Genomic DNA, 21,520 nt, shown 5'->3' on the forward strand with positions numbered 1-21,520 from the left:
GAGAGAGAGAGAGAGAGAGAGAGAGAGAGAGAGAGAGAGAGAGAGAGAGGTCTTAAATGGAGAATGAATGACATAAAGTGGCTCAGAATTTTTCCACAGTTTGGTAATACTTTTAACTTGCCAAGGATAATAATGACTCGCAGAAATACTCAGTAATGTAATAAGATATATTTAGCTCAATAACCAAGCATATACTAGGTCGGCAGTCTTTAATACTGCTCCCTTTTCTTGAACTGAGAAACTCAGAAGGTGTTGCTTAGTTGTTTAATAATTTTGAAGGACGTTGGGAAGAATGGTTTGAAAGTTGGTTCTGGACGTGACGGAAGGAGGCGAGGAAAAGGTCGAGAGAGAAATGGAGAGCACAATAGACCATTTCCCTCTTAAGTGTTTAATCCAGTTCTCTCGTTTTTCTCTCCACCGAGTGTCGTGTCCCCAAATTAACTTTGGGAAGGGTAGCCTTATGCTGACTAAAGAACAAGTGGGTGAGGAAAGGTGGTGAAATGATTAACCCTGGATGCCTTCCTCGTTGAGGGTTGCACGAATGTCATAAAGGGTGTGGAAGCCTTGCAAATAGTGTAGCACAGCAGTAGTTGGTATATATATACATTCGAGGTAACATGTCAATTGTAATTGAAGCCGAGTCTAACAGGAATACAAAGATTGAAAAAACAGAGAAAGGGTCTTATTGAAGAAGAATGAAAGATAAGGGAATGGAAAAGGGACGAGGGGTACAAACGAATAAGAAAGTTGACATAAATATCATCGAAGAAAAGTGAAGCAGTGCCTGGTGTATTTTATTTCAGAATGAATGAATAGCAAAAGTGCAAAGAAAGAGACAGAGAGATAATGATAGATTGACAGATAGATAGAACATAGGATGAGATTATTTTGCAATGTATATTTTCATTTTCCAAGAAAAGGGAATGGAAAAATAGACGTGGAAAGAAAATGCGGAATAAAACAAATTAGTGTGATAAAATCTTCAACATTAATTACTTATCATATATGCAAAAGAAAGATAGGTATACTAGACCAATGTGTGTTGTACACTGAGAGCAGTGGAAAAGGAATCAGTTTACAAACAACTGATGAAGACAGGTATAATTTACCTGTGTCACTTAATTCCACAAACTGTGGACCCTATTCCTTGCTCTGAAAGAAATGAATCAACCAGATGACTGTTGTTTCAGGGGGCAGTATACAAAGGCCTTTTCTGTCTACAACTATCCATTCGATGAGAAGCTCTTTTTTTTATCAAGACTAGATAACAATCCTTTGAAGGTCACAAAAGAGCTCCTTTGCTCTCTTAATGAGAAGCGCAATTGCCTTCCGATTCACAGCACGAAGCAACCGAAGCCACTCGACGAAGAAATTGAGTTTTTCCGGAGTCTATAATTGAGTCAGTTCATGGGAAACTAATTCGTTTGGTTCTAGATTTACAAGTTTAATTTGAACGGGATCTACTCTGGCTAAATTCTTCACCAATCTAGGGGATGAAATGTTTTATAGTTAATGTTATTGTTTAAATATTAGTGAAGTATTTAGCAGCACTTCTCTGTTTTAACAGATTAAGTAACATTTAGCACCACTTCTCTATTTCAACTGATTATGTATATTCCAGAACACCCTTCTTCTCTGACCCAATGATGCATAATAATCTAATCAGAAGACGGAATTAATCTTTTATATTTCATAATTTCATATTGTCCAGTTAAAGTTTTCCACACACAGTCACTCTCCTCAATCACGTCACAAAGTAAATTAAGAAACAAGAAGAGAAAACGAAAACATTTCTATGTAAAAGATTGGATTCCTCTGATGACCCAAAACATTGTCTGCGATTCCAGAGAAAGATGACCTCAGCCTTTCTTCCAGCTTTCGTCCAAAGTTCGCCCAAGTCACCTTTCTTTATAAGTCCGAGGGGGAAATTTATGTGACGGAAACTCCTCTCTGGAGAACAGTTCTGCCTTGCAATCATCTTCCAACGTTAAATTAAATAGGATGACTTAGAAGATTAAGAAAAAAGGGGGAAAAATGTTTGGAGAAGAAATGGATTTCTTTGTTTAAATATTAACTTTTAATTCATTCTTTACCATTTTAGATTAACATTTAGATCACTGAAGAATATTCACTCGCTTTTCATGGTTTTATCTCTCTCTCTCTCTCTCTCTCTCTCTCTCTCTCTCTCTCTCTCTCTCTCTCTCTCTCTCTCTCTCTCTCTCTCTCTCTCTCTTTCATGTTAGGAAAATAAGAATGTTTTTTCCCTTAATAATAGTCCCCGTAAGCTCCGGAATGTTACCAAAGTATTTTAAGAAGAGAATTTTTCTGCGCATTCCACAGGTTGAAAACTCTTCAAAATTCTCGACGAAATGTTTCACATGATATCTGGTGACATGACTACGTTCCTTTTAATTGACGAAATTATGCTGAACGATAAGTTCATTCCAGGGGATGTTTTCATTCTTTTAGTTAGATTTTTATTAAAAGAAAACTTGCAAAAGTATTGCCTCGTACGTTTTCTGAAATGAAATTCATAGCAAGGGAAGTTATTTTTTATATTTGATATTGATTTCAGGACTGGGTTATAGAGGAATTATGAAACTTATCGGAAAACCGCGTGGAATACCTTAGATATTTAGATATTTAGAGAAGAAATAGAGCCAAGCGGTCAACAAAACAGGATCCCTCTCATTTATAAATGGCTTAAAGGTTATGGTAGTCGATTAGCAAAGTTCCGTAGAGTAAACGAATAAAATGAGCAGGAAAGGTTTTCAAGAAATATTTATCGAGAAAAAAAGACTGGGGAAATTCATTGGAGAATATAAATTGAAGTGGATATATACATCTCCACACACATATCTATCTATCTATCTATCTATCTATCTATCTATCTATCTATCTATCTATCTATCTATCTATCTATCTATCTATCTATCTATCTGTATATCCATCTGCATATCTATCTATCTATATTATTAAAACCTTCGAATAATATCAAGACAACAGTGCAAATATTTTACATTATACATTACCTTTCATGTAGCTAAAAGTTAATAGACACCAGACTCCATTTTCTTCTTTTTCCATTTATATTATTCCCGCAAAATAAAAATATTCCATCCCCTTTCTTATCCACGTCTCTTAAAATAAGCCTATTGTAAGACTCGTTTAATTATTCACATGTGATATTACTCGCTTGTACTTATCAACATTCTCTTGTGTCGAGTTAAGTAGTTATTTCAACAATGTAAGAGGGCAGGAGATTCAAGTAGTTCTTTCAAAAGGGCAAGAGGGCAGGAGATTCAAGTAGTCCTTTCAAAAGGGCAAGAGGGCAGGAGATTCAAGTAGTCCTTTCAAAAGGGCAAGAGGGCAGGAGATTCAAGTAGTCCTTTCAAAAGGTGAAGAGGGCAGAAGATTCAAGTAGTTCTTTCAAAAGAGCAAGAGGGCAGGAGATTCAAGTGACAATAACCCGACTTCCCAAACTCGCAAAGTGTTTCAGACAATCCCAACTCCCAGACCTCCTTCCAAGAGGATCTTTCGCATCCGTCACTAAAATATCAATGTCAACAGTTACCACTCGGGAAGTTAGCCGCAATTTAATCAGACTAAATTACCTCAGGGAGAAGCCTTTAAACTTGTTTTCCAACTTCGTGTCAGCCGCAGTATTCAAATCCTACGCGAGTCCAAAGGTTACTTTGGGCCAAGTTGGGGGACGACGTGAATAAGAACTACAAAGGAGTCTCACCACTTCCGCGATTAGACGATGGGAATTTCCTGCGAACGACGGAAAATGCGGCCTGCAAAAAGTAGGTGACGAGATTGAAAGCCAAAACAGAGAGAAAGAGAAGAGGAGGAGGATTAAAAAGACTAGGAAAGGTACGAGCAAGTTACTGGAGAGGGCGAGGGAAGTATAGAAAGTTTTGAACGCAACCTGGAAAATCTGGAGAAGGGAGATTACGTAAAGGAGAGGCGGGATTACGCGGTAAATTTAGGATGAAAGTTTTAAGGATTAGGGTATGATATATTTCAGCGACTTGTATGCAATTTCTCTCCTCACAATCAAATATTTAGTCACAAGGATATATCTTTCAGTCATAAATATTGTATGAATAAATGACTGATTCGCTAATTATTTTCCAGATCGTGTCCCTTTCTCTTGAGAGAGATAGAGAGAGAGATAGAGAGAGAGATAAGATATATATTCCATCAGGTGATTGAAACACTTGAAAGAGAGAGAGAGAGAGAGAGAGAGAGGAGAGAGAGAGAGAGAGAGCATACCCTTTTTTAATAATATTAAAGGACAGACCTCTTCGCAGGATAAAACTACTTCCAAAACGACGAAAAATCGAGGGGCCTGAAAAGAAATGGAATTAGGGCTTTTTACCCCTGGTCTTTGGAAGTCCCGATGGAATGGGAGAGGGTCTAGGGTCTTATTAGTATGAAATAAGGATTCTCTCGCCATGTTTCCATCTGGAGGTTCAATTTTTATCATGTAGACATTTGTACGTACAAATTTCTCTAATTTTAAGATAGAGGTTTAATTTGAATCATGTACACATTTGTACATATAAATTTCTCTTATTTTTAGATAGAGGTTCAATTTTTATCATGTAGACATTTGTGCGTACAAATTTATCTAATTTTAACATTTTTCTTTAGTTTATTATGAAGGGAGTAAGAATATGCCAAATTAGAACTCATGTCAATACATTTTCAGTTGAATAAACAGGAATATTTCACTTGAGGACAAAAGAGGGTTTCTTTAAGAGAAACATTAGGTGCTGAAATACATATATGTCATCGATTCGCAAAGGCAATATAAAATATTGCTTCGATACTTCTGAAATGATCAAATAGAACAAAACTCTCTTCTCTCTCTCTCTCCTCTCCCTCACATTGTTGAAGTATTTCCATTTTTCTGCTAAGGATAACATACTGAATTTGGTGTTTCTGTTTGGGATTTTTTTGGCCAGCTTTCCTAGTCAAGTGATTCATCACTCGCTTTCTTCATGATTGGTCATGAGGTCGACGCCCTAATGTTGCTTTCATGCAATATATTTTAAAAACATCATTAGGATCAGATTCAAGTATCTCTCTTTTTAAGTTTGTTTGTTCTCGAGATTCCGTGGCGTCGAGATTTACTATCACATTTTGTCTTTCCATTTCGTATGTATCCCAAGCATCTAGATCACATGGATTAAGATAAAGACACGTTCATTCACATCACTCAAAAGGGGATTTTGCGCAGACTGTGTAATGGAGGTTTAGGATAATATGCGTGGAAAATTTCAAAAAGCTACAAAATAACTATGGCTGGCAAGATTTGGAAACGAAAGCTGCTTGGATATCGAATGATAATTATTGTTGCAAGGCAGCTATGAGGAAGTGGTTGTCGTAATGCGAACTGAAATGACCTACATGCGGGCATGTTGGCAGACTTCCAACTGACGTAAAGAATTTCAAATTCAAGAATGAGGTTTTGCAAATTACAGGAAACGCGAAGACTTAAGAGAAACCTTAATATCGCAGCTGTGTGCCTCTCAGGAGAGCGAACTGCGGCGGTCGGCGTTTTACGACACTCTGTCTAACACGACTACATATATATATTCTTGGAGAAGAAAGAGGTGGTGAATAGAATAGTTAGTATATGGAGGGAGCTAAACAAAATCATTCACGAACGAATGGCGATGCACAAACTAATACCACTGTAAATTTCCGGACTCACAAAAGAGCCCGGCTGAATAAATAATCTGACCTGGAAGATTCAAGTTCTCTTTCTTAAATTTCTGGCGCACGCTTCACTATACTCTGTTTTTTTTCATCTGTCCTTCCGGCTGTGGGGTTTTTGTATGGTAACACTGCGTCCCGGGCTTTAAATAGTTACACTACGTGTAAGTTTTAGGTAAATAAAAGGATATTTGGGTGTACACATTTGCAACTGAAAAGTGTTTTAATAATTTACTGTATGCGAATTACACCCATTATATTCGAAAAAATAGGCTATTGTTATTATTGTTGAATGTAAGCTCCCTTTTCGGGGTGGCGAATGGAACAGCCAGACGCAGTGGCGGGAAAATTGCTTCTCTCGCTGTTCACTACGGCAAGATGTCAACGTATTACTTCATTATACGTAAGTATATCAGTATGTACTGTTGATTTTTATAAAGTGCGTTTCAGCCAGATACGATATGACGTAACTTGGTTTAGCATCTGTTTGATGGAATTTGCGTCTGGCTGTTCCATTCGCCACCCCGAAAAGGCAGCTTACATTCGACAATAATAACAATATTCTATTTCGAATATTAACGGTGTAATTCGCATACAGTAAATTATTAAAACACTTTTCAGTTGCAAATGTACAACCATATACCTCCATTTATTTTACCTAAAACTTACACAGCGTAACTATTTCAAGCCCGGGACGCAGTGTTACCATACAAAAACACCACTGGCGGATGGACAGATGAAAAAAAAACAGAGTATAGTGTCTAATAACACGCTCTTGGATTGAAAATGAACCGGCGTCCCCCCCCCCCCCCCCACCCCCACAAGAAGCTGGGAATACGTAGCATCCTTATATTATTTCATGATATTAAATGGCTTTAGAATGAGAAAAAGTTTTTGGAGAGAGGGGGGGAGATAACGGAGAGAAAGCATCGTGTAATGGAAGAGTCCAGAGACCTCAGTTTTCTTCCTTTGACTTTCCTCTATGAGGATTGCTCTTTATCAGCCCGAAGAGCAATCATGTAGTGACTGTACTTGGTAGTGCACACGACGCTGATGGAAAGTAGAGATGATTGGTTCTGGCTGTCTGCCATCTCTCTCTCTCTCTCTCTCTCTCTCTCTGCAAAAGAAAAAATGCATGGAAGTTATAGAACTAAAAAGTAAGATAGAAAATGCAGAACAAAAGATTATACAATCAAAAGAAAATGAAAAACGGGACTTGGAAGAAAAAACCCTATTAAATATCAGCAAAACCGCAAACATTATTACTCATATGCGAAGAAGATGAATAAAGAAGAATAGAAATAGGCCCTCTGAAGAAATTGAAGGGGAGATTAACGAATGAAAAAAAGGAAATTTGCAACATACTGGGCAGAACGATATAAGAGAGAATCACCCCTAGAATAGATAATGAAGATAATGATATAGAAGTAAGGGATGAAATAGTGAATATAGCTGACATAGAAATTAATGAAGCTGATATTGTGCAGGCAATTAATGAAATTAAAAAATGGAGATGCTGCAGGGCCGGATGGAGTCCCTGCTATTTTGTTAAAGAAAGTAGTTCATTCTCTCGCAAAGCCACTTGCAATATTATTAAGACAAGTGTAGATACAGTGTAGAGCACAAATTAGCATATATCACCCTACTTTCAAAAGTGGATCAAGACTAGAGGCAAGTAATTATAGGCCTGTGAGTCTAAACATCACATATAGAAAGTGTATGAAAGGGTAATGAAGAAAAATATATGAAACATTTAATAAAAAAATAATTTGTTTTAATATAGGACACACGGTTTCGTACCCGGAAAAAGTACACAAACCCAAACTGTTAGACCACCGTGAGAACATATTAAAATATGAAAAGCGGAAATGAAAACGATGTGGTTTATCTAGACTTTGCAAAAGCTTTTGACAAAGTAGACCATAATATATTAGCAAAGAAATTAGAAAACACAATATCGTAGATAAAGTAGGAAGATGGTTTAAAAGAATTTTTACACAACAGAAAACAGATAGTTTATTGCAAACGATGAGAAATCGGATGAAAACCAAGGTAATATCCGGTGTGCCACAAGGTACGGTGCTAGCTGCAATATTGTTTGTTATTATGATTGAAGACATGACAGTAATGTTAAGGATTCGGTAGTGAGTAGTTTCGCTGATGACACAAGAATAAGTAGAGAAATTTACTTGTGATGAAGATAGGAACGCTCTACAAAGAGACCTTAACAAAGTATATGATTGGGCAGAGGTAAATAGGATGGTATTTAACTCTGATAAATTTGAATCAATAAATTATGGAGACAGAGAAGGAAAGCTATATGCATATAGGGGACCTAATAATGAGACAATCACAAATAAGGAAGCAGTTAAAGACCTTGGTGTGATGATGAATAGGAACATGTTATGCAATGATCAAATAGCCATTCTGTTGGCAAAATGTAAAGCAAAAATGGGAATGTTGTTACGGCACTTCAAAACAAGAAAAGCTGAACACATGATTATGCTTTATAAAACATATGTTCGTAGTCCACTTGAATATTGCAATATGATATGGTACCCACACTATCAAAAGGATATTGCACAAATAGAGAGTGTACAAAGGTCCTTTACAGCTAGAATAGAAGAAGTTAAGGACCTAGACTACTGGGAAAGACTACAATCCTTAAAATTATATAGTCTAGAAAGGAGAAGAGAACGCTACATGATAATTCAGGCATGGAAACAGATAGAAGGAATAACAGAAAATATCATGGAACTAAAAATATCAGAAAGAGCAAGCAGAGGTAGATTAATAGTGCCCAAAACTATACCAGGAAAAATAAGGAAAGCACACAGAACATTAATCCACTACGCACCAGCATCGATAATGCAGCGTCTATTCAATGCGTTGTCAGCTCATCTGAGGAATATATCAGGAGTGAGCGTATATGTGTTTAAGAATAAGCTCGACAAATATCTAAACTGCATCCCAGACCATCCAAGATTGGAAGATGCAAAATATACCGGAAGATGTACTAGCAACTCTCTGGTAGACATTAGAGGTGCCTCACACTGAGGGACCTGGGGCAACCCGAACGAACTGTAAGGTCTGTAAGGTAAGGTAAGGTCTCTCTCTCTCTCTGTATTTCATGTCATCGTACACCGTTGTGCTTTATATTGACTTAACTTTTATTTATCCATCTATGACCTACACTGAATTTTCCAAAAAGACGTCAGAGGAGAATTGACTATCTATCTATTATTATTATTACTCGAACGTCACTATACTACATTCCCCTCCCGGACGCCTCCCTGCTTCCGTGACTAAATTTATCTTGATCTTTCCTTTTATAACGATTTTTCCCTTACTCCTTTCTTCATATTTCATCATCACATTTTAAGAGTACAGTCCATAAATCTATATTCCCATACAACAACAATGTTGCAGATAATTCAAGCGAAAATCATGTGATATACTCGATACTTCTAGTAGCGTAAGAATACCGTCAAGCATTTACAATTACATAAGAGAGCTCGAGACAGGAGGTGCAACCACAGGGGCGTAATGTACCTCATTACGGTAAGTCTGATCGTGGAGTCTATAACTGCTGCAAAACACAAATGATACTTACATGGATCCACATTAGACGTTATTAGACATATAGATCATGGCCATGTTCAGATGTTTCCTCTTAAGATGCTATGCTATTTTATCTTCCGAATCATATGATGCGTAAGACAGCTATCAGCCAAAGATATTTTACTGAAATTTTTATTTATTTTTTTTGGCTTGTCTTCCTTCGTTCTCTTGCCTTCTCTCCTTTCCCCTTTTTCTCTCTCGTTGAATCCAGAGGGAAATAATCTCATATTGTGTAACAGAAGAACCTGAATAATAATAGTGATTATGATTTATAAATTAAAAGATGATCTCTGAGAGCGGGTAGATAAATTGTAATGTAACTAGACATACATAGTGTTTTTAAACAAAGAATATTAATATAGAATATAAATAAAAAAGGAGATATAGATAATAAGTTATGCAGGGATGAAAATTGCAAGCAATTACCGAATGGAAAGAGACATGAGGGGAAAGAAAATAGTTAGATAGAGAGAGAGAGAGAGAGAGAGAGAGAGAGAGAGAGAGAGAGAGAGAGAGAGAGCATGTAACTTTTGCTCTCTGGAGATTTAATGATGCCAGGCAGAGAAGGAGGAAGAAGCTAAAACTAACAATATTTCTCAGTTTTGGGGAAAGTTTTATCCCACAATTTCTCATCCAGATTTTCTGAAAAATTCGGTGGGACGAATTTCGAGCGACTTTCTCTGACATGCTTCTCAAAATTTACTGCAAACAGGACGACAGTAATATGTTTGCAGCTGAAAAACCCACACGTGTGTAAATGGATCTGGTGGGAAATACATCTTGTGTATGCATACACAGATTGACGTTTGGGAAGAGAGGAATGGAAGCATTAGTTTCCTCCTACATTATTGATGTTTCGAGTCATATTTTAAAATAGCATACACTCAAATAACGCATTTTTAGAAATAACAAGGAGAGGATAAGCGACGAATTCCTAACAGTGAGACGGCTCACTTATGATGATCTTCCTCTGTAGGTTTATAATAGGGTTAATGTGGAAATATTCTGCAAAGGTGTTCATCCACCATTCTGCAGTTAAAATATGGATGTGGAGGTGATTTTATTATTTATATGTCATACATGAGTGTGTAGGTAAAGTGATCAAATTCATGTTAACTCTTATCATGCAATCTCTGATCATGCAAAAATATTTTATGCATTGGGGAATTGCAAAAAAAGTATTCATCAGAATTTATAATAAAATTCTTAGTACTTTTCTGAAAACTACGACTTTTAAACTGAAGTTTCTTCCTTACCAATGTCCTTTATCCCACAATTTTTCGTTTACCCTCAGTCCGAAAAATTCCGCCCAACTTTTATATTTTCCTTAACCTTAGAATCATCCACCACTAATTTTCCCTTTTCCCTTTAGGACTAAGCTATTTAATGGCATTACATAGCCGGCATCAGAGCTCTCAGCCAATAGAAAATAAAATAAAAAAGAAAAGCTTTACGTGTTTGGTATGATTCGTAACCAATCAAAACCCATTCCAGTCTATAAAGGTCAATCGGGAATTACCAGACTACACCAACTCAGCCATTAAGTGCAAAGCAATTTTACCTGAAAATAGCGCTGTAATGGGATTATGGGAGACAACCCAAGCACACAGCTGAAGGTTTTCCCCAAATAGAACACCATAGACGTTTTGCCAAACGAACGAACATTAACGACGAAGAGAAAGGGCTGGAAGGCACTCAGAGTCCAGAAAACAAATCCAGAAATAACGAAAATAAAAAACAGTGTACCACGTAGTTATAGCTCAGTTATTTTCCCGTTCGACAAGATTAGCACGGGTACTGGTTCTCTTGTAAAGTCCGTTAGTATATAAGTTGAGAAAAATTCTAAAGGTAAAAATTGTAACACTACTCAATTTTCAAGCTTCCCGACTCTATGGGACCAATGATAATTTTGTACAGGATGTTCAATTCTTCGATATATCAGAATTTCACCGTTTACATAGGGTAAAATATCAACTTACTACCTACCAACACTATGTACTGCAGACGTTTACATCTTCCGCTGTTTCAAAATGAAATAGTATAGAAGCTCGTGAGGCAGACAAGAGGCAAACATTCATACAATACAGCTAAATGAATTCAAGAGGCTGTGAAGTAATTTTGGGTAAGACCACACATCTATCATCTTTAAACCGTGGAATATCAAAATTACTTGACTGGTACAACTAAACTTTAAACAATATGAATTCCAAATATTTCCACATCAAGGGAATACACTTTCGATAACTTCATGACGACGATGACTCACCTGTCGCAGTCACAAACAAGTAATGCATTCCAGAATGAGCCCATAGGAATTATTTCAGGAATATTCAAATCAAAACAAGAGCGCGATTAGAAGACTGGATTCCCTCTGACGCAAAATGCACTAAATAAAACAGCAGTACCGATGCAAAATGAAGCCTACATATTTAATGTATCTAGGAAGAAGAAACGGCGTAGTGCAGTCAATGTAACCTAGCAACAGTCCATATAATTTCGATATTTTTCAGTGAATCTAATTCTGACAAAACGACGCTACAAATGACCATTGTTTTTTTGCTTTTGGAAGAACCCACAAGACTCCAATTCAACACAAGTAAATGTCAAATCAAGGAACGGGTTGAAAAGAGTCGTTCAAGCCCACATCTACCATTTGATGCGAAGTGCTTTCTATAACGGAAAGAGATCAGTCCTCTGAGAGCCACTGAAGAACTCATTTGCTCCCGTAATGAGAAGTGCAATTGCTCTCCGATTCACGACGCGAAGTGAACAAAGCCACTAGGATAAAATGGAAATTTTTTTCTTCTTACTGAAAGCATATTTCAGTCGATTCCACATCAGAGGGTATAGTTACTTTAAAGTAAAATTGATTACTAAGATTCCTTGACATCTTGACCGTTGAAAGGTTAAATATGAAACAAAATCGATATCGTTTTCAAATTAACCTTTGTCTTTGTAAGTTACTTGTTGTAACATTGAGGATAACCCGTTACCTCGTTACCCCAATTTTTCCTACCTCATTTTTGCTTTTGGTCATACCGTCATCCCATTTTTATTTACACCTTCACTTAAATCATGAGAGAGAGAGAGAGAGAGAGAGAGAGAGAGAGAGAGAGAGAGAGAGAGAGATGAAAATATACTGGCAGAATCTGTTAATAGAACGACTTATATGGAGAGACATTCGAAAATTTAGTTGTGAATCAGTATCAGGGAACAAACTACTACGTCGATAAGTTTAGAAACTCACAAAGGAAACTGGTCCACCATTCAGAGTTGCTCTGGGAATTACGGTCCCTTTTCCAAACTTTCTGCCTCACGCTTCGCCAGTACGTAATGCCACGTCTCGATTGGAGAAGAGACTCCAAAGCTTCCTTCATCACGATGTTAGATGTTCACAGAACTAAGAGTAGATGGAAGCAAAAGCACAGTTAATGGTTGAGGGCACAAATGCCTAGATTTCTTTTAATGGTTTATCTTCAGCTCTTCTGTCTCGCCCTGTCTACCGCTTTGTTTCTGTGTTTGTGGAGATTTCTTTTTGCCATTTAAAAAGACACACTAGAGAGGGAATGTAGATATGTTAGAGAGTGTATGGTTAGGGGATGATTGAATAATTATTTTTCTAACGCCATAAGCAGCCAGTTGGTGCATTTTCCATATTTTTTTTTCCACTTTCATCTATTGGTGTTTCATGTCTTTTAAGTTGATTATTTTGAGTCTGCATATCTATCGAATTGACAAAGAATCTTAAGCATCTCAAGATATTACGTATTTAGAGATTCTGGTCAAACTAATGAAATCAAGATGATATAAGATAAGCAGCCAATATTTCACACCTCAGAAATATTTATATAAAAGTTTGATGATATTCGTCCGTATCGCCACCTTTCCCATGTACTATATTCAACATTTTCTTTCAGTTCTTATCTTTTCGCTTTCTCTAGTATAAGATCGAAGTGTTTCTAATTAGGCTGACTGGTTCTGAATTCACTCAATTTTCTCTGGTATGAGATCTAAAAGTTTTTCTAATTAGGCTGATTGGTTCTAATGGTTCCAAATTCAGACAATTTTTGACCCTACGGAAGGCCAGTAGTATTGCTTTTATTTTTCTACGCATAAGAGAGAGAGAGAGAGAGAGAGAGAGAGAGAGAGAGAGAAAATGACGTCGGGATCTGCCCATAAGGGAAACTTTCTCACGTTACTAAAAAGATCTGTTGCAACTGTTGCCACAGGGGGAGTTAGCTGCAATGTAATAAAACTGAATGACTTTTCCAAGTTTATGTCATCTTGAATACTCAAATTCCACTTGGCCTCAAAGGCTACTTTAGACAATGTCGAGGGTGACATGTATGATGAAATTGTAGAATACAGAAAGCATTTTTTTACCACTTGGGTCTTCAGTATACATGGACAATCGTCTTCTAACTAGAAAAAAAGTATGTCGCTGGCATTTGTTCACCGAGAAAGAAAACTGATACCCACAAACAATTAGAGAGAGGGGAAAATTTATTGACTGGGGAAGGAGAAAGTGAAAGAAGACATGAAAATGAAAAAATGTTGCCAGACAAGAACATCTGGGAGAGGGTGTTTAAGGGATTAAGATAAATGTAATGAGGCGAATTCGTTGGTAATTCCTCCCAGCCGTTTGAAATCTGAAATCATGGCGATTTCGTCGCTCTGCGAAACCAAAAGCTAATGAGATAATGGGGTTGGGGGGGGGGGGTGGGGGGGGGGATTTACGAGTTACTGTCTCGCGCCCTGTCCCTTTGCTTTGAGAGAAACGAGAGATACATGAAACTAATGCAATTGAGCAAATACCCAGTATTAGGTACAAATGTCTTGACGGTAGGTTGCTGCGTTACGATAATAAATGTCTGCGTAGTAGTTCTTAAATTAACGCATAAATAACAGAGTGAAAAGCAAGAGGAAAAAAGTGTTTTTTAAGACTTCCGAGGCAACTCATCTCTGTTCGCCTCATTGTTCGATATCTCGTTATTTCATGTTGTTAATAATGACATTAGTAAACCAAACAAAAACTTCTTTCAGTTTTCTTCTGAAGATTGAAAAAGAAACCCACAAAATCACTGTGTATAATGTGTTTACTTATAAGTATTTACATTTTATTTTACTCCACACTGGAGTACTTTCTTGCCTTATCTGTGGCCCATTTTCAAGAGATGTTCAGCCTGGGTCAAGATTTTTTTTTCAATAACATTAGAATGAAAGAAAAATATGGCAATGGAAGCTTTTGTAACTGCTCGAAAGCTTAATTCTCTTTCCCTTACTTAGACTTTATTTCTAATTTTTTTCAAACTGCCGTATATAGAAGGAAGGATATGCCATCACAAACTGCAGGAGGACTTCATCCTCTTTTATATTGCTTTAGCAGAAGGCAAAGCCCCTCTGCTATGACACTATAAATTCTTGTTCCTTATCAACACAATTTTGATAACCAATTCTAACTTCGAAGAAATATGAAAATGTTAACTTGAATGAAAAGATTAAAGAAATTCTAAAATATTATTTTAATGAAAACGTCCTGAAAATTAGGAACTTTTTCTGTGATATATTGTTGTGAACATATCAGTTTAAATTATTTATCGAAAGGTTGAAAAATTATATGTCGATCGATCGAAATATGTTTTTTGGGAGACGAAACTTGTTAACCGTGGGTGAACTACTGAAAGGAAATACAAGTGCAGTAATGGGTTGAAATAAATATTTATAGGCCATCCAATAAGCCATTTGCTCTCCTTACGAGAAGAGCAAGAGCATTCCAGTTCACGATCCTGAATAAGAAGGGACTGAAAAAAATAATAGAAAAAACGGTTTTTTTTAATGCTTCTGTGAACAAACCATAAAAAAACTGAAAAAAATGATAATAATAATTTAACCTTATTTGGGAAGGTTGCTTTTAGTGACTGATTTTTTCTATTGATATTAATATTATTATTATTGGTTTTTAATGAAGAAAGTTTGCATTTAAAACCCTTTTTTATTGTCTTGATTGTATTCAATGGCTTCAAACAGCGTGCTCATATGAGGCTGTTTTAACATAGATTGATCTTGGCTTCCTTGACAACAAGTCTGCAAAATATGAAGAAACGAATACGTAAATAAGATTTCTGAGCATTGGGGTATAATAGAATATTAAACTTTTGTTTGAGGGTCTCATGAAATATGGCCACATTGCGTCTTAGTGTCGTTGATCTTAAATAAAAGAAGGGTTTACTTCTTTGAAATTTTGCTAGGAAACTACCCTAGGACAATAAAGCCACAACCGGGCTAATATGTATACAATTTTTTTGCCAAAGAAAACGAAGTGTAACTTTGCTATCAAGTTTGTTCTCAGAACCCAATCCATAATTGAGTTTTCGAAATACGTCAGACTTGTCTTTACAAACCGTTAAATATCTCTCCATTTAATCACTAAAGCTTTCAGCCAAGCAAAGAAGTTTTCAGTTTGGGAGATATCAAAACAAACAGTAATACTATAAAGCAATTTCATGATCCAAATAGGCTTGAGCAGCAAGTAAACAGTAAACAATATTTTAAACCACGACAGCAGCGAGGTTAATATTTGCAATCAAAATGAGCCCTTTGAGAGAATGTTAATGTGTAACAATTCTACAAAAAGCTAAAAGTGTTAGATTGTCAAAGCTTTAAAATCATCTTTGAAGGGAGATTACCATCTACAGAATGTTATCATTGGCACTTTTTATTCCATATGTAATTCTCTGTAACTTTCCGACTTTATTAAAATCACCTTCAAGGGAGATTATCATCAACAGAATATTATCATTGGCATCTTTATCATCTATGCGTTATTCTCTTTAATTTTCTGATTTTATTCTCCACCGTGACAGCCAAAATTAAATAAGTGGCTTATTTCGAACTTTCGTCACAGTTACTTATGTTGTAGCATAGTTTCTTTTTTCGTGCAGAGATTACTAAAAGCATGAACCAAAGCTTTACAGAAAAAGGTGCTTCATTAATAAAACGTCGCTTGTTATAGCGACCTCCTACCTAGTCCCTAGTTCATCACTCTTTGTATGAGTGAGAGGAGAGGAAGGCTGACGATGCCAAATATTCAACGGTAGTCCCCTACTTTTCTGTTGTCTATTTTTTGTAGATTAACAAACTTCGTTACGAGTCTTCGCCTTTCTACTCTTTCTGAGAACAAAATGGTCTAAATGCCTTTGACACAAATTCCTAGAAAACAGAATTAACAAGTTTTAGGATCTTCTTTGTGTATAAGGTCTCATGCTAATGCTTAAAGGATCCGACGACGCAAAAAAATAAGCCCTTCCGATATTCAATCTTGGGATTTTTGGGTCTACGTTGAAAAACGGGGTAGGAAAAATGCAAACTGGGCAAAGCCAGGCCTTGTCACCTAACGAAGCGACAGAGGAATTCTAATGAGGGAAGAAAGTAGAAAATTATCGATCGATCGATCGATCGATCGATCGAGAGAGAGAGAGAAGAGAGAGAGAGAGAGTTCTTACAGTTCTTACAGTTCTTACACTTCGTTCGGGTTGCCCCAGGTCCCTCAGTGTGAGGCGCCTCTAATGTCTACCAGAGAGTTGCTAGTACATCTTCCGGTATATTTTGCATCTTCAATCTGGATGGTCTGGGTGGGATGCAGTTTAGATATTTGTCGAGCTTATTCTTAAACACATCTACGCTCACTCCTGATATATTCCTCAGATGAGCTGGCAACGCATGAATAGACGCTGCATTATCGATGCTGTGCGTAGTGGATTAATGTTCTGTGGGTGCTTTCCTTATTTTTCTGGTATAGTTTTGGGCACTATTAATCTACCTCTGCTTGCTCTTTCTGATATTTTTAGTTCCATGATATTTTCTGTTATTCTTCTATCTGTTTCCATGCCTGAATTATCATGTAGCGTTTCTCTTCTCCTTTCAGACTATATAATTTTAAGGATTGTAGTCTTTCCCAGTAGTCTAGGTCCTTAACTTCTTCTATTCTAGCTGTAAAGGACCTTTGTACCCTCTCTATTTGTGCAATATCCTTTTGATAGTGTGGGTACCATATCATATTGCAATATTCAAGTGGACTACGAACATATGTTTTATAAAGCATAATCATGTGTTCAGCTTTTTCTTGTTTTGGGAAGTGCCGTAACAACATTCCCATTTTTTGCTTTACATTTTGCCAACAGAATGGCTATTTGATCATTGCATAACATGTTCCTATTCATCATCACACCAAGGTCTTTTAACTGCTTCCTTATTTGTGATTGTCTCATTATTAGGTCCCCTATATGCATATAGCTTTCCTTCTCTGTCTCCATAAATTTAATTGATTCAAATTTATCAGAGTTAAATACCAATCCTATTTTACCTCTGCCCAATCATATACTTTGTTAAGGTCTCTTTGTAGAGCGTTCCACCTATCTTCATCACAAGTAAATTTTTTCTCCTACTTTTTTATTCTTGTGTCATCAGCGAAACTACTCACTACCGAAATCCTTAACATTACTGTCTATGTCTTCAATCATAATAACAAACAATATTGCAGCTAGCACCGTACCTTGTGCACACCGGATATACCTTGGTTTCATCCGATTTCTCATCGTTTGCAATAACTATCTGTTTTCTGTTGTGTAAAAATTCTTTTAACCATCTTCCTACTTTATCTACGATATTGTGTTTTCTAATTTTCTTTGCTAATATAATTATGGTCGTACTTTGTCAAAAGCTTTTGCAAAGTCTAGATAAACCACATCTGTTTCATTTCCGCTTTTCATATTTTTTAATATGTTCTCACGGTGGACTAACAGTTGGGTTTGTGTACTTTTTTCCGGGTACGAAACCGTGTTGTCCTATATTAAACAAATTATTTTTTATTAAATGTTTCATAATATTTTTCTTCATTACCCTTTCATACACTTTCATAATATGTGATGTTAGACCTCACAGGCCTATAATTACTTGCCTCTAGTCTTGATCCACTTTTGAAAGTAGGGGTGATATATGCTAATTGTGCTCATCATAAATCTTGCCTGTAATCTTACACTTTGTCTTAATAATATTGCAAGTGGCTTTGCGATAGAATGAACTACTTTCTTTAACAAGATAGCAGGGACTCCATCCGGCCCTGCAGCAGCTCCATTTTTAATTTCATTAATTGCCTGCACAATATCAGCTTCATTAATTTCTATGTCAGCTAAATATTCACTATTTTTTTTCGTCCCTTACTTCTATATCATTATCTTCATTATCTATTCTAGGGGTGAATTCTCTCTTATATCGTTTGCTGCCAGTATGTTGCAAATTTCCTTTTTTTCATTCGTTAATCTCCCTTCAATTCTCAGAGGGCCTATTTCTATTCTTCCTTTATTCATCTTCTTCGCATATGAGTATAATAGTTTGGGGTTTTGTTTGATATTTAATAGGGTTTTTTCTTCCAAGTCCCGTTTTTCATTTTCTTTTGATTGTATAATCTTTTGTTCTGCATTTTCTATCTTACTTTTTAGTTCTATAACTTTCCATGCATTTTTTTCTTTTGCAAGACCTTTTTTCCACTTTTTGATTTTCTGGAACAAGATCCTTCTGTCTCTTGGTATGCATGAATGATGTTTTACTTTTCTTCTTCGGTATATATTTATCCACTATTTTCTCCAATATTTTATATAATATCTCCGTATTTACCCTTATGTCATCACTTACGAAAAATGTTATCCCAATCTTTGTTTAATTCTTCATTAATTTCTGACCATTTTATATTTTACTGTAGAAGTTGTATTTCCATATCCTTCCCACTTTTTCATTTCTTGCTTATCTCTATTTTCACTTGCTTTGGAATGAACTGTTAATTCTATGACATTATGATCTGAAATACTCGCATTATAAACTATTATTTCTTTAACATAATTCATCTCGTTCACAAATACTAGGTCTAAAGTATTTTCCTTTCTTGTTGGCAGGTGATTTATTTGTTGAATGTTGTATTCTAGTAGCATATCTAATAGCTTTTCAAATTGCCTCTTATCTTCTGCACTACTATTACTCTCCTTTTTTATATGTATAAGTACAACCACAGTCTCCTATTCGTTCTTCTTTCCATTCTACGAAAGGAAAGTTGAAGTCACCAAGATAGGAGAATAGTTCCAGTCCTTGTGATTTCTACATATATCATCCAATTTTTCAATTATTAAGTCAAACTCTTTAGTATTAGGAAGGTCTATATATTACTATGTTCATCATTTTCAGATTCAAATTCTACCGCTATTAGTTCACATTCTGAGTTACTATATTTCTCATATATTTTTCCTTGTTTTTTGTCTTTCCCATATATTGCGGTTCCCCCTTGATTCCTATTTTTTCTATCTGATCTATAAGTTTGGAACCCTTTTATTTGATCATCATTCCCAGTCTCTTGGGAATACCAGGTTTCACTTATATTCATTATATCTATTTTCTTTTCATTTTGTGTTAGTTCTTCTAAGTACTCTATTTTCTTTTTGAGTTACTCGTAACTAAACCCTGCGCATTCATCACTATGATGGTTTGCGTGTTTTCTCCTTCATTTAATATTGGTAGTAATAAGGATTTCCCAAATGTCTCTTTCCTGTTCTGGTATGTTGTTCTTTTTTTCATTTCCAGAAATTCTGACATTAAAAAATCCAACTTTTCCATAATATTTGATCTTCCTTCATCATAATTATTCATTTTGTGTCTGAATCTGCAATTTTCTCCGTTTCTGCAATATCCTCTTGCATAATAAATACAGTTATTATCTCTTGAGTAGAATTTCGGAGCTGATGCTTTGAAATTTTTGCTGACACCTCTGCATTATCTAATTGGTGGTTTGCTTTTCTCTTTTACCTGATATTCTTGATTTCTCTCTTTATTTGTTTCTTTCTTATTTTGGATTTTATTACTTGGTTGGTTATTTATTTGATTATGATTCATGGCTACAGGGTGCATATATTTGCATTTTTTGTCGAACTTACATCCTTTTCCTTCTTTTAGGTTTTTACATATTTTTGGATGCAGATCTCTGCAATCATCCATAGCCATCTAAGTATGCACATTTACCATATATTTCATAGTTGTGACATACCTTAGGATGTTTGTAGTAACATCTTTCTCCAAATCTGCAATTCCCTCTTTTTTTTCAAAAGGTTGCAGATTTTGTCTTTCTTGTCTATTTTTTCCTCTTTCCCGTCATTGTGTAGATTCTGGGTAGAGCCTCTTCGGGATTTGCTTTTCTGTTGTCATATCGTAATTTATTTCTTCGTAGGTATGCTGTTTTATTGCCTCATATGTAGTATCAATGAGATCTCTGCATCCATACTTTTATCTTGTTCTTTGTTTTCCTTATTTTTTTCTGTCATTTCATTTTTGTTTACTTCTCTTCCGTTTCCTCTTCTTCTTTTCTTCTTCTTCTTCCTCTTCCTCTTCTTCTTCATCCTCAACTATTTGTACATTCAATCTTGATTTAATAACATTGTCTATCCATGATAGACATGTTGAACAAAAAATTCTTGTATCTTTTCTCAAATCTTGCATTACCTCAGCACACTGTGGATGGGTCGGAATGTTTGCATGCAGCACATTTTCTGATTAGGTTTTGTGGATTGACTATGCATATAAACCAAACCTTACACAGTTTGCATGCTTTTGGCATTCTTTTTCCTAATGCATCTATTAGGATATTCACAAGATTCACCTTATTCATTTTCTTTGTCGGAATATGTTGGTTTATGTATATTTTCTTTATGAGTCTCTTGACCACTTGGATTTTATTTGGAACTTCTTCAATTATTTTCAAGATGTTTTCATTAGATTTGTTCCAGTTTGAAGGATTATATCCTTCTAATATATCTATGAATGCTTTTGTATCTTTTTGGTTAGGACTGTTGCTGATTTCATAGATGAGAAATGCCAGTTCCCTTCCTGCTACCTCATCGTATTGCGAATCTGCCAAGCAAGCTAAATTACGCCACCTTTTCCCGCAGTTGGAACTTACTGCCATCTTGTTCTGATTTCAGTATTACACTTGTTAAACTAACTTAGAAGACGCTTTATCCTACTATTTTCACACTAATCTTATCACCGATAGTTCACGAACACTTCTAGATATTTCTCAAATTCTAGTCGTATGTTAAACTTGTGATATCTGTTGATTAATCTGACTTCACGCGGG

The sequence above is a fragment of the Macrobrachium nipponense genome, chromosome 12, assembly GCF_015104395.2.
Source record: "Macrobrachium nipponense isolate FS-2020 chromosome 12, ASM1510439v2, whole genome shotgun sequence".
In the NCBI taxonomy this organism is placed as follows: Eukaryota; Metazoa; Arthropoda; class Malacostraca; order Decapoda; family Palaemonidae; genus Macrobrachium; species Macrobrachium nipponense.